At 43.6% G+C, this 12,667-nt stretch overlaps 1 protein-coding gene across 1 annotated transcript in view; it reads right to left on the bottom strand.

Annotated features, from left to right (window-relative positions):
* SSH2 (slingshot protein phosphatase 2) overlaps positions 1 to 12,667 on the bottom strand; it is a 199,576-nt gene that overhangs the window by 120,923 nt on the left and 65,986 nt on the right. The gene's annotated exons all lie outside the window — the stretch shown is intronic.

The following is a 12,667-nucleotide window of genomic DNA, read 5'->3' as shown; positions in this document are numbered from 1 at the left end:
CTAATGTGAAGTGGAACACTCTAAGCGGATTTCTGCTTTATGGTGAAAGCAAACTCAGGACTCTTTCCAGCCCAGACTACCTCAACTATTTATTAGTCATTTATTTATTTCATTTTTATGGTATTTGTTAAGCACTTCTTATATGTCACACACTGTTCTAAATGCTGGGTACATTCAAGTTAATTAGATCAGACACAGTCCCTATCCCACATGGGGCTCACAGTCTAAGTAGGAGGGAGAACAGGTATTTAATCCCCATTTTACAGTTGAGGAAACTGAAGCACAGAGAAGTGAATTAACTTGCCCAAGGTCACACTGCAAACAATTGGCAGAGCCAGAACTAGAACCCAGCTCCCCTGACCCCTAGACCTCTGCTCTTTGTACTAAGCCATGCTGCTTCTACAGAAGCTGAACAAAATTAAATTCTTATAAAAGAACATGAATACAAGACAAAGGATGAGATAACAGTGAGGCTAGAGGAAAAGGAGTCAGGATTGAGGCTACAGAGGGGGAGGGGCTCTCAAAGTCTGCCCCCATGAAACTGTGGGCGATGGTGCCTTTTTAAAGCAGAATGAGGGGAAAAAAAAAGAATTCCAAACACCCACTTGGACAAACTGGTTCGGTTACCTCTCCCTCCTTCCATCCCATCCTTTAGGAGGGAAGGTTGGTCTTGGAACTTGGGCCCTCACACTTTTCCTTCCTAACTTACAGATGGCATGTTCCTGGCACTTCCTGGCAGATCAGGAACTGGACAGTGATGAGAGGGAGACCTCCATTAAGACAATGGCTGGGCGGATTCTACTGCTGGCCTTGGGGGCAGGCGGGGCAAGTGAAGAGAAGCAAATTTTTATATCATTCCCTGTGTCGGCAGTAGAAGCTCAAAGTACAAAAATCTTACTGTCTAGGAGTTGGAAAGGGGACTGTTAAATGGGAAAGAATCTCCAGAGTCAATAGCCAGGACTTGGAAACTTTGCAAAAATGGAATTAAAAAAACGGCTCGAGGAATGGATGGGAATGTCAGACTTTTCTATCCAAAGGAACCGTAATAACCAGAAACTATTTCCTGGAATTTTGCAGAGCAAACAGTGTTGCATTATGGTGCCTGCTAGTTAACTGGTCTCCGATTCTGGAAGTTTCTTTCCCAGGCCTAAAGTGGAAAGGCCACGATAGGAATAATTCAGGTTATCTGCAGTTCTACTGGGGCAGGTGAGTGAGCCCTAACACTGTAAGACTGAGGGCACTCAGACACACAAGCGACAGTAGACGATGCATTTGTGACAGCTTTCGGTTGGTGAAAATCCACACTCCTACTTTTCAACAAGAGCCGATCGCCTCTCAAACAATATTTTAGCATACATTAACACCTGCACCAAAGTCATAACACGAGGACTTTTCCTCTTCTCTTCCTCCCTCAGCAACTTGGAGGCTTTAAATAAGGAGATAAAAATCCTCTTCAGTCCAAGTCGTGGAAAGAAAACTTGGTCAGTTCAGATTTTCCAGCACCAGCTCCCAAAATCTTAGTTTCAGATGAAGTATTGGAATGTCTGGCCAATGAAGTGCTTGTATGGGTGGAGTCCTTTTTTGGTTGGCTCAAACAGTTGGCTTTGGAATAGGAAGGTCCACAAAGTTTTCGATTCTGTTTGTCTTCAATAAAACCACCCAGGTCAGGATGCACAGTCAACGCTGCAGAGGAGCAACAGTGGTTTCACAATAATAAGAACAGACGTCCGACGGGGCAGGTGTGCTGAGCAGGAGCGCTCCTAAGGTAGCTTGGAGGCAGTTGGCTGCCAGCCGCCGACTTCACACATCATGCTTGACAAGTGCAGACATCTGATAGAACCACCCACCTTGTCGGGTTACTGCTTACGCAGTCACTAAAAAAGCCAACGGTTAATATGACCTGGATCCCAGGAATAATCAGAGGATAAGAATGAAATGGTGCGAGAGAGAGAGGGGAAAAAAAAAGATGTTGAAAGGAAATACCCTTTTCCCTACTGCCAGTGAATACCAAACACCAGACAAGCAACTAATTACCGTCTGTACCTACAGGGTGAACCATGCTACTAGTCTGAAATGCCAACGCTAAAAGATGAGAAAATAGAAGGGAAACATAGAAAATAAGTGGGGGAAGGGCTGGAGAGAAGTGCTGAAGGGTAAAGTGAAAAAACGACTGTGTTCCCTTTCCTTCTACAAAACTATACTAAAAGCTGTGTACGGTCCATGTTCGATGGCTCCGGTCACTCCAATCATTTCAGGGGTCTAGCACTCCTGTCTATTTGTTTGTCCCTTGGTTTCCTCTCTATCTTCTGTGTGTGTCTATCTTTTCACATTCAATGTTCACAATGAGAATTTTGGTTTTGTCTCCCTGATAAAGCTAGACATTCTAGAGTGCAGGGGTGCGTTCTTGTTTTTCTTCTGAAAGTCTCCACAAGACCTAAGGTGGTGTTCTGCCCAAAGTGGAGGCTCAATCAATATGCAAACTTGAATGACATAAGCCTCCTCTTCTTAAAGGCGTTTCTCTCGCTGCAATACTGGCTCTGAAATCTTGCAGAATATTTAGTTGGTGCCTACTGCATTGTGATACAAGATTCCAAAATCTCCTTGGATTAGAAGTGCCAGGGATACAAAGCAACAGAGGGTAACTTCAAGAGAGCATCAGAAAGGCACTAGATGTATAAAGACATGTTCTCTGAGACATCTTATTGCCTAGGCTGCCTCATTTTGGTCCTCCAAGCTAATGAGACACCAGGACCACAAGTAAATACGCCCTTGAGCTGTACCTTACAGTTTTAAGTTACCTTAAGTTACCTAAGAACCGACGGTGATAGATTAGCAAAGACTCCTCTTGGGGAGAAGAGACCAGGATAGAAGCTCACAGATTCCAAAGAACAACATATGGAACCCTAAGGGTAAAAATAATCCTTTAGGGTAGGTTGTGGATTAGATGCAACTGAAATGTGTGGTGGAAGGGAATCTCCCAATAATTACAACTAATCTACTAACTCACTTCTGGGCTCCCAAAGTCAGTTGTTTCTAAGTGGAAATAAGCCCTTGTAACACCACTGAAGAATGCCAGACCAATTGGAATGGTTGTGGGGAGTGTGCTCATCCAAGCAGCGTGGCGCAGTGGAAAGAGCACGGGCTTTGGAGTCAGGGCTCATGAGTTCGAATCCCAGCTCGGCCACTTGTCAGCTGTGTGACTGTGGGCAAGTCACTTAACTTCTCTGTGCCTCAGTTCCCTCATCTGTAAAATGGGGATTAAGACTGTGAGCCCCACGTGGGACATCCTGATTCCCCTGTGTCTACCCCAGCGCTTAGAACAGTGCTCGGCACATAGTAAGCGCTTAACAAATACCAACATTATTATTATTATTATTAAGTCACTAAGAAGTGAGCATTTTCCAGAGTTCAGAGCTAGTCTTAGAGTCCTTCCAAGGTTCTAACCCTGCCTTGGGAAAGAAATTCTATTTATAATTCATTATTTCATGCAAAGAAATCTTTTGATCTAGTGTAAATTTTAAGCCTTTGACAAACATTTATTTAAAATCACTTATCTGGCTTTTTTTTTCTGACTCCTTGCTAGAGTTAAACAATACGATTGCAGTGAAGTTGTATCTATTGCTGAGTTGAACTTTCCAAGCGCTTACTGCAGTGCTCTGCACACAGTAAGAGCTCAGTAAATATGACCGAATGAATGGAGAGCAGAAGCTCCCCAAGTGGAGCTTCTATTTAGAGCAGGAAATCTTGGTAAAAGCAGTGGGAGATCACTCCCACTAATCTTCCCCTTAAAATAATCAATCATATTTATTGAGTGCTTACTGTGTGCAGAACACTATTCTAAGCACTTAAGAGAGTCCAATACAACTGAGTTGGTAGGCTTTGTTCCCTACTCAATGAATACCCATCACTTTTTCACAAAAAACCTCATGGATCTCATGGCTCTGGTTAGCTAACCACTTCAGGTGAATCAGACACACACCCCTGCAACACTTCAGGTGAAACACCTATACACACACAACCACTTAAGGTGAATCATATACCCACACACAGCCCCCAACTCCCCACTCTTTTTGTCTCCCTGCCCCAGTCTGCCATCTTTGTGGGCTTCAGTCCTTCAAATGACTCTACATCAAAGATTTGGGTAGAGGCTTTGGCCTATTCCATTTCTCCAATTTTGAAGAGGCTTTTGAGGGAAAAAGGGAGGCTGATCCCAAACTATGATGTGCAGGACTAGCCTGAGTCATCAAGAGAAAGCAGAATCCAGAGCTTCAGCCTAGCTTTAACAATTCCAAGAGGAGGGTGTACCTGAAGTAAAATAAGCCAAGGAGCGCCAACCGTGTGGAGTTCACAAAAGGTCTTGCACTTTCTCAGAACTCCCATTGAGGACCTTGTAAAACCAAACAACCGAATTCCTTTCTCTGCCTGGTTTGCAGGTGGTGAAAACTGTCATCGTGCCCATAAGCACCCATTAGAAAACGCTGGCAGACACCTAATCTTGGGAATGATAAAGTTATAAACACATAACAAAAGAAAAGCTTAACATGAATGGGTCCCAGCTGAAAGATCCATTTACCTGAAAGAATGAGAAAGCAGCTGCAGAGGGAATTTGGTTTTTGCTGGGCTTGTTCCCAAAGAGCTCGAAACACTTTAAATTCAGTTCATCAAGGAGGCAGGAAAAAACTTTGGGAATTGAACCGGGGTCAGAAAATCTGAATTCTGTTTCCTTCCTGCCACTGACCAGTCACAGGGCTGAAGACCAAAAATCACTAGACAACTGTACCTTTGTTTTCAGCAGGTAGAATTCATGCTTCTATGGGAAGTAGCGTGGTCAAGTGGAAAGAGCACAGGCCTGGGAGCCAGAGGATTTACGTTCTAATTCTAGCTCCACTACCTGCCTGCTGTGTGACCTTGGGTAAATCACTTCACTTCTCTATGCCTCAGTTTCTTCAACGGCAAAATTGGGATTAAAAATCTGTTCACTCTTCTACTTGGACAGTGAGTCCCACGTGGGACAGGGACTGTTTTCGGCCTGATTAATCTGAACCTACCCCAGTGCTTAGAACAGTACTCGACACATAGTGAGCACTTTAATCCCATAAAAATGGAATAGATTGGCAATTGTTACATTGCCTTTTCTAGTCTTAGATGCTGCCTGAGATCCAGTCTGTTACATTTTGGAACACTGGGGCTTAAAAGACAAGGTCAGTTGTTATGGCTGAATATACCCAGGCCCATAAACCCTCTGACACAGAGAATCTGGCTAACAGGGCTCCTTGGGCCTTTCCAAAAAACATAGTTCACAAAGCCACCATCTCCCCCAGTAAGCTATAAATCAGGTCTGGGCTTTTGGGTATCATCACGTAAGAAGGGAATGAGGTCTCAACAGATATGTTCTCCAAACCCCAGTGAAATGATTGGATCCAGGTCCCAGAGGTTGGAGAAGCGGGCCTGAAAGCAGGGCCACACAAACCCCCGTTCTTTCTTCTCCAACCGTCCTAATGTCATCCTGCAATCTCCTGGCCTGGCACCCACACCAGAAATATCAGACAACGGGACACACAAGTTTAACAAGTCTCATTTAAATGTTTTTAAAAAGCTGCTTGTTTCCAGGCAGACCGCGAGAGAGGGGCCAAGAAGGCTTGTTCGGAGTCACTTGCCTTGAGAAGGCAAACAAGTGGCAAAGGGGACCTGAAGAATGCTTTCAGGTTAGTTCCCCACTAGAGGGCACAGAAATCAAAGCTTGCACCAACTCTGTCTCTGGCTGGGAGGAAGCAAGCTCACCTCAACAGGCTTTTTACCCCTCATTTCAATCCCAAGCAATTTTCAACGTTGCTGCTGGCTTTTGGAATGGTCACAAGGTGTTCTTCCCCCCCCGGGGGTCGAGCAGTCAGCTCTCGGCTTGCTAGCGCTGTTTCGGTACACGAAGCCTCTTTCTTTCCTGCCTGAGTGGAAAGGGCCATTTGAAGATGTTGAGCAGCAGGCAGCCAGGACTGAGGTTTACCCTGTGCATGCTTGGACTGCTGACAGCTGCATTCTGAAATGGACCTTCAGCCCAATCTCTGCACCCATCTCAGGCATAAACCAGCCTCCCCCGGTGCAGGCCCAGCACCTCGATGGCCAACATCAGGCCCGGCAGCCTGAAGAACTTTTGGGATCACAGTTCGACCTAATAATAATAATAATGTTGGTATTTGTTAAGCGCTTACTATGTGCAGAACACTGTTCTAAGCACTGGGGGATATACAGGGTCATCAGGTTGTCCCACGTGAGGCTCACGGTCTTCATCCCCATTTTACAGATGAGGGAACTGAGGCCCAGAGAAGTGAAGTGACTTGCCCACAGTCACACAGCTGACAAGTGGCTGAGCCGGCATTCGAACCCATGACCTCTGACTCCCAAACTCGGGCTCTTTCCACTGAGCCAAGCTCCTTGAGGGCAATATATTATTACGATGGTGATTATAATAATGACCACCATAATAACTGTGGTATTTGTTAAGCACCTATGTGCCAAGCACTGGACAGTCCTCTAGACTGTGAGCTCATCACAGGCAGGGAGTGGGTCCCTAATTCCGTCGTAGCGTAGTTCCTCAAGCCCTCATTACAGTGCTCTGCACATAGTAAGTGCTCGATAAATACCACTGATGGATTAATTACACAAAGTGCTGGGGTAATAACAATAATAATAATAATGTTGGTATTTGTTAAGCGCTTACTATGCGTCAAGCACTGTTCTAAGCCCTGGGGTAGATTCAAGGTAATCAGATTGTCCCACGTGGGGCTCACAGTCTTCATCCCCGTTTTACAGATGAGGTAACTGAGGCACAGAGAAGTGAAGTGACTTGCTCAAGGTCACATAGATACAAGATTGTCAGGTCAGACAGACCCTGTCCCACATGGGGCTCGCTGTCTAAGGAGGAGGGAGGATGGATGTTAAATCCCCGGTTTATGGCTGAGGAAACTGAGGAATAGAAAAGTTAAGTGATTTGCCTAAAGTCATACAGCAGGCAAGTGGTGGATCTGCTATCAGAACGCAGGTCCCTTGTCTCCTAGGCCTGGGCTCTTTCTACTAGGCCACCTACAGTAAAAAAGATAGTTGTAATAATATTTATGACTGTTTGCAAGAGCACTGTATTTAGAGCTGGGAGAGAATACACAGGTGGTAATTAGATACGGCCCCTGCCCCTGGCAGGAGGGCTCACAATCTCAGCCCCACCCACTATTGGCCCAAAGCCTCTGACCACTTGGACCCTGTTGGACAAACACAGGGAGTCAGCGCTCTCTCCCGTGGGTAGAAGAAAGCCACCATCTTAGTTGTGGACAGAGAAGAAGTCCTCACAGCTCTCCAAATGGGGCACAGTATGAACAACACCATCTAAATAAAGGATGGAAATTCATTTCTCTTTTATACTAAAATAGATTATGCAAAATAGCCTAACCTAGTTTTAGGATTACTTTGATCTCTTGCCAAATGCCTGTCATTAAAAAGGGTGAGGGGGAGAGTCAACAAAGTCCTTCATATTTTCATATCTGAACTTTTCGGTAATTAAAGTCTGCAAGTCCTTATCCTAAGCATTTTTTCCCCCTGTATCTACAAGAATGACTTCATTTAGTTATTTAGTTTCAAGATTTAACAGGCTTGCATCTTGACATAAATAAAGTGTAACCCTTGTTGTGTTGATTTATTTTCCATGAATGCTTTGCATCTACACATCTTAGTATTTTACTAGGTATGCTACAATGAGCCCTATTACTAGATTCCTAACTATTTTAGATCTCTTCCACCCTTCTCACACACAACTGCATTATCTTTTGGTAGTGGTACCAATAATAAGTGAGCATCCTACCGGGGGAAATGCACTAAGCACTTTGGAAATACAGTACCAAGAAGGGACACTATTCTTCCCCGGAAGGAGCGTTCTCTCTAAAGGAAGACCCAGACATAACACATTTACAAACTGAACAATCCAAATAAATTAATGAACAGCTAAATAGATATATATTCAAAAACGCTGAGGATGGGTCTATAAATAAGTTTGCAAATGCCTTCTCAAAGGCAACCATTGTTTTTAAAAGGGCAGGTAGTAGGAATTTGATAGCAAAACTGATTTCTGTGATGATGTTCTGTCCGCTGTATTCATCATTGGTGAAATAAAATGTTATTTCTTAAAGCAAACCAAAAAGCACATCAAATTCAGGGGAACCAGAAGCAACGTGACCTAAGTGGATACAGCATGGGCCTGGGAGTCAGAAGGACATGGGTTCTAATCTTAGGTTCCACCACTTGTCTGCTGTGTGACCTTCGGCAAGTCACTTCACGTCTCTGAACCTCAGTCATCTCATCTGCAAAATGGAGATTTGGACTGTGAGCCCCATATGGGATATGGACTGTGTCCCTTCTGACTGGCTTGTATCTACCCCAGAGCTTAGTACAGTGCCTGGCACACAGTGCTTAACAAACACCATAAAAACAAAAACAAAAACCCAGCATTTTCACTTACAGGTGAGGTAAAAAAAGGGAATGTTTTCTTAGACTCAACTGTAACTTCTGATTCCACTAAATTTATAAAGTGGATGGGAGTGTGAAATAAAAGATTTAAAGTCCAATTCTCTCTCTATGTGTTGGCATCTTCCAGTGAAGGTGTGATATAAGAAGTTTCAGTTTCCTTCTACATTCAACAGGATTCTATTTTAATTCCACTAAATTCTGCTACTGTTTGGAGGTGATTTGTATTGCATAACAGTAAGGGCAACGTACTAATTTCCAACAAAAGCCCTATCTGCATTATCCTCCAAAAGAGGGAAAAAAATCAGTCCTTGCAGCAAATCCAAATGGAAACAGACTCACCTGCTCTCTGAAAATATAAAAAACATTATATTTAAATATGCTGAATCCCACTCTTTTGTCAGACTCTGTCTTCTGTAACTTCTTATAGGAAGCTCCACCTGGCCTGGTGTTTTAAAAAAGATGCAACGAGTAAATCTGAAGGATTTATTTATTAACCACTGAAGGAATCTGCTGGCAAAGGCCTGTATTCATAATTTCCTTTTTCCTTCCTCTAGGCCAAGTAGTTCCTAACAATATCCTGCTGCTGCTGCAATACACAGAGACAGCACAAATCCACAGCCTCCTCTGCCCTCTTCCAAGAATTCTGTCCCTAGAGGCTGGCTGTCCATAATTGAAAAACTCAGCCCAAACTTAATTTGAACAATAAGGGCACGACTGGACGTCCAGACAACTAGGTTCCAGTCCTAGGCCTGCCAGACTCTTGGTTCAAATGCAGCCCAGAAAGTTATTTGTAAACAAGAGACACTGCTGAAAACCTCCCACAGAGCCATTTTTTGAAGCATATTCACACTGCGTTTAGAAAGTCAAGGCTTTAGAAAAGGCAAGGGAGCCCTCGTGGAAAACGTCCCTCTCCCAGTAGCTAAGCCTCAGACCCGTCATGGCAGAAGGGGTAAGGAGGAAAACCCTCTTCCACCTCTCAACCATCCTTCTTTGCACTACCTGAAACCACTGGAATCAGTGTGGTCATTTACCCACCCAACCTGGAGATGTAACCAACTCAAAGTATCGAAGGTATTTACTGAGCGCTTCCTGGGTGCCAAGTGCTGTTCTGAGTGCTTGGGAGAGGACAATACAATGGAGATGATAGCTATGTCCCTGCCCACAAGCAGCTTAGAGTCTAGAGGAGGAGACAGACATTAATATAAAATTACGAACTGCAGCTCCAGGGAGTCAGTGAGCAGCCCTTCAGCATACATGTCCAACGTTTAGCACAGTTCCTGGCACAAAGTAAGTGTTTAACAAATACCGTAATTATTATTATTATCCGGGATGCTTCGGGCACATCTTGCACAGTTCCAGTGCAGATCCCATGTAAGGGCAAAGGGCAGCCTCTCTCTAGAGTTGCTTGTTGGTCCGTACGAACCATCTAAGGGTGTTATTTAAATGACATGCTGTGGAGGGTACGGTGTTCATCCTGAGAAATCCCAGAGAAATCACCAGTGGGAAATGAGTGGAAAGTGATGAACAGAGTCTTTAACTGAGTCCAGTTCACTCCATTAATCGAGACTGGTTCTCCCATACGCTGAAAGGAGGGAAAGTGTGGTGCAGGGCAATCTCACAGATTGAAGACAATGAACACTTCAAGTATCACTTACATGGGTTTATAATTCCTTTATCCTCTGTGACCCTCCCCACAAATTTAAACTATTTTTTATATAGTTTTCACTGTGTGCCAAGCACTGTACTAAATGCTGGAATAGATAAAAGATAATCAGGTTGGAGACAGTCCCTGTCCCACATGGGGATCACAATCACTCCCCATTTTATGAATGAAGTGAGGCCCAGAGAAGTTAAGTGACTTGACCAAGGTCACATTACAGAAAAGTGACAGATCCAGGGTTAAAAACCAAGTTCTCTGACTCCCAGGCCTGGGCTCTTTCTGCTAGGCCATGTTTCTTCTTTTCAAAATATAAGAGAATCAAACTATTTCAAGAATCAAGATTGCTAGTGAGTTTTTCCTCTTTCAGGCCTGATTATTTACATACCCTGCACTTTGAAATGGGGAAAATGAAGGCAAAATCAAGACTATGTCAATGGAGAGAGATTTTAATCCCATTTTCCCTGACAAATTGCTAACTCCTTGTTAAGTGGGAACCACCTTTAATGTAAGGGCTAAACAGGAAAGATTAAAATATTACTAGGTGAGAGAAGTATTAAAAGTATTCCACATCTTGGGTGGGTGGGTGGGGGGGTTCAGAAGCACTTAACTCTAGAGAAATTTGATTGATACCTTTTCTCTTGTTAACATAAAAAAGCCTAAACAAAAGCAATAACATTAACTTCCTTGGAAAATTCAGCAGTTCATTAATAAAATAGGTGCATCTTCTATCATATTTATTGAGCACTTACTGTTTAAGAACACTGAACTAAGCGCTTGGGAGAGTACAATATAACTGAGTTGGTAGACACATCTTCTGTCCACAAAGAGCTTACAGTCTAGAGGGAGAGTCATTTTCCTTAATTCCTTCTGTCTGGAAAGTTCTTCTCACTCCTCATGATAATACCACGTCTCACAACTCAATTTAAATCTTATTCCCCTCAGGATATCTTCCCGGACTGCCCCAAATGATTCCAAACTCAATGATTCACCTATTATTTACCTCAGGACTTTTACCTATTTATGTCTTCTTCCATTTCTTTTTATATTTTAGGCCACTGGTATTTGTCTATGTTGTCTAGTTATATGTTTGCGAGTTTATACTTGCCTTTCTCTCCTTTGAGAGTGTGAACTCCTTGAGGGCAGGGCCTGGGTTTTATAATTCCCCCAGTGACTAACAATTCTGAAGACTGTAGGCTCCCTCTAATAATAATAATGTTGGTATTTGTTAAGCGCTTACTATGTGCCGAGCACTGTTCTAAGCGCTGGGGTAGACACAGGGGAATCAGGTTGTCCCACATGGGGCTCACAGTCTTAGTCCCCATTTTACAGATGAGGGAACTGAGGCACCAAGAAGTGAAGTGACTTGCCCAAAGTCACACAGCTGACAAGTGGCCGAGCTGGGATTTGAACCCATGACCTCTGTCTCCAAAGCCCGTGCTCTTTCCACTGAGCCACGCTGCTTCTCTAAGCCATGAGCTCCCCCTAGACTATGACCTCGTTGTGGACAGAAATTTATCTGTTGTTATACTGTACTCTCCCAAGCACTTAGTACAATGCTTTGCACACAGTAAGCACTCAATATAAGTGAATGAACAAATAATGATGATAACTTTCAAGAAGGGTTTTGAAGGGTGGTTGCCCATCCATCCTGCAAACTCCTTACCATGTCTTTAAAGCACTCATTCAGCTCTCCCACTTCTAATTTCCTCAGTAATGTACAATCAAATCGCATGTTTCGCTCCTCTAACGTCAACGTACACGCTGGACCTCACGCTCATCTTTCTGGCCGACTCCTTGCCCACATGGTCTCTCTGGCTTGGAACTTCCTCCTCCTCCATATCTGACAGACCACCACTCTCCCCATCTTCAAAGCCCTTCTAAAATCACATCTCCTCCTAGAAGTCTTACCCATCTAAGCCCTCCCTTCTGGGCTGCCTATGAACTTGGGTCTGTACTGAGTGTATTAAGCACTTTGATAATCACCCCTCCCCCAGCCCCACAGCACTTACGTACATAGCCATCTGTAATTCATTTTCATGTCTTTCTTCCCATCTGGTCTATAAGTTCCTTGTAAGCAGTGATCGTATCTATCTACTCTACTGCATTGTACTCTCCCAAGCACTTAGTACAGTGCTCTGCACACAGTAAGCGATTAATAAAATACCACTGATTGACTGAAGGCCAGTGGCATCTATTTGGCAGAACGACCTACGACACGGGTAAACGTACAGTCATACTGTATGCTTTAAAGACAAATTAAATCTTACCTAAATTAGAACCAAATGATAAATTCCAAACCTTATGAAAGCAAAATATCGTACAAGTATGTAGTATTATAAACGAAGACTGATTTTCCATTTTGGTTCAGAAATGGGAGACAAGGGAAGCAGAGTGCAAAGGGAAGCAGGAGAAGTTAAAGCTGGGTAAGCCTATTTATATTTTCTCTTTAAAACGTACATTCTCCAAAAGACATTTCTCTCAGCTAGGTAAGCACCTCTT

The sequence above is a fragment of the Ornithorhynchus anatinus genome, chromosome 17 (genome assembly GCF_004115215.2).
Source record: "Ornithorhynchus anatinus isolate Pmale09 chromosome 17, mOrnAna1.pri.v4, whole genome shotgun sequence".
Taxonomy (NCBI): Eukaryota; Metazoa; Chordata; class Mammalia; order Monotremata; family Ornithorhynchidae; genus Ornithorhynchus; species Ornithorhynchus anatinus.
This window is presented reverse-complemented; position numbering and strand designations above follow the sequence as displayed.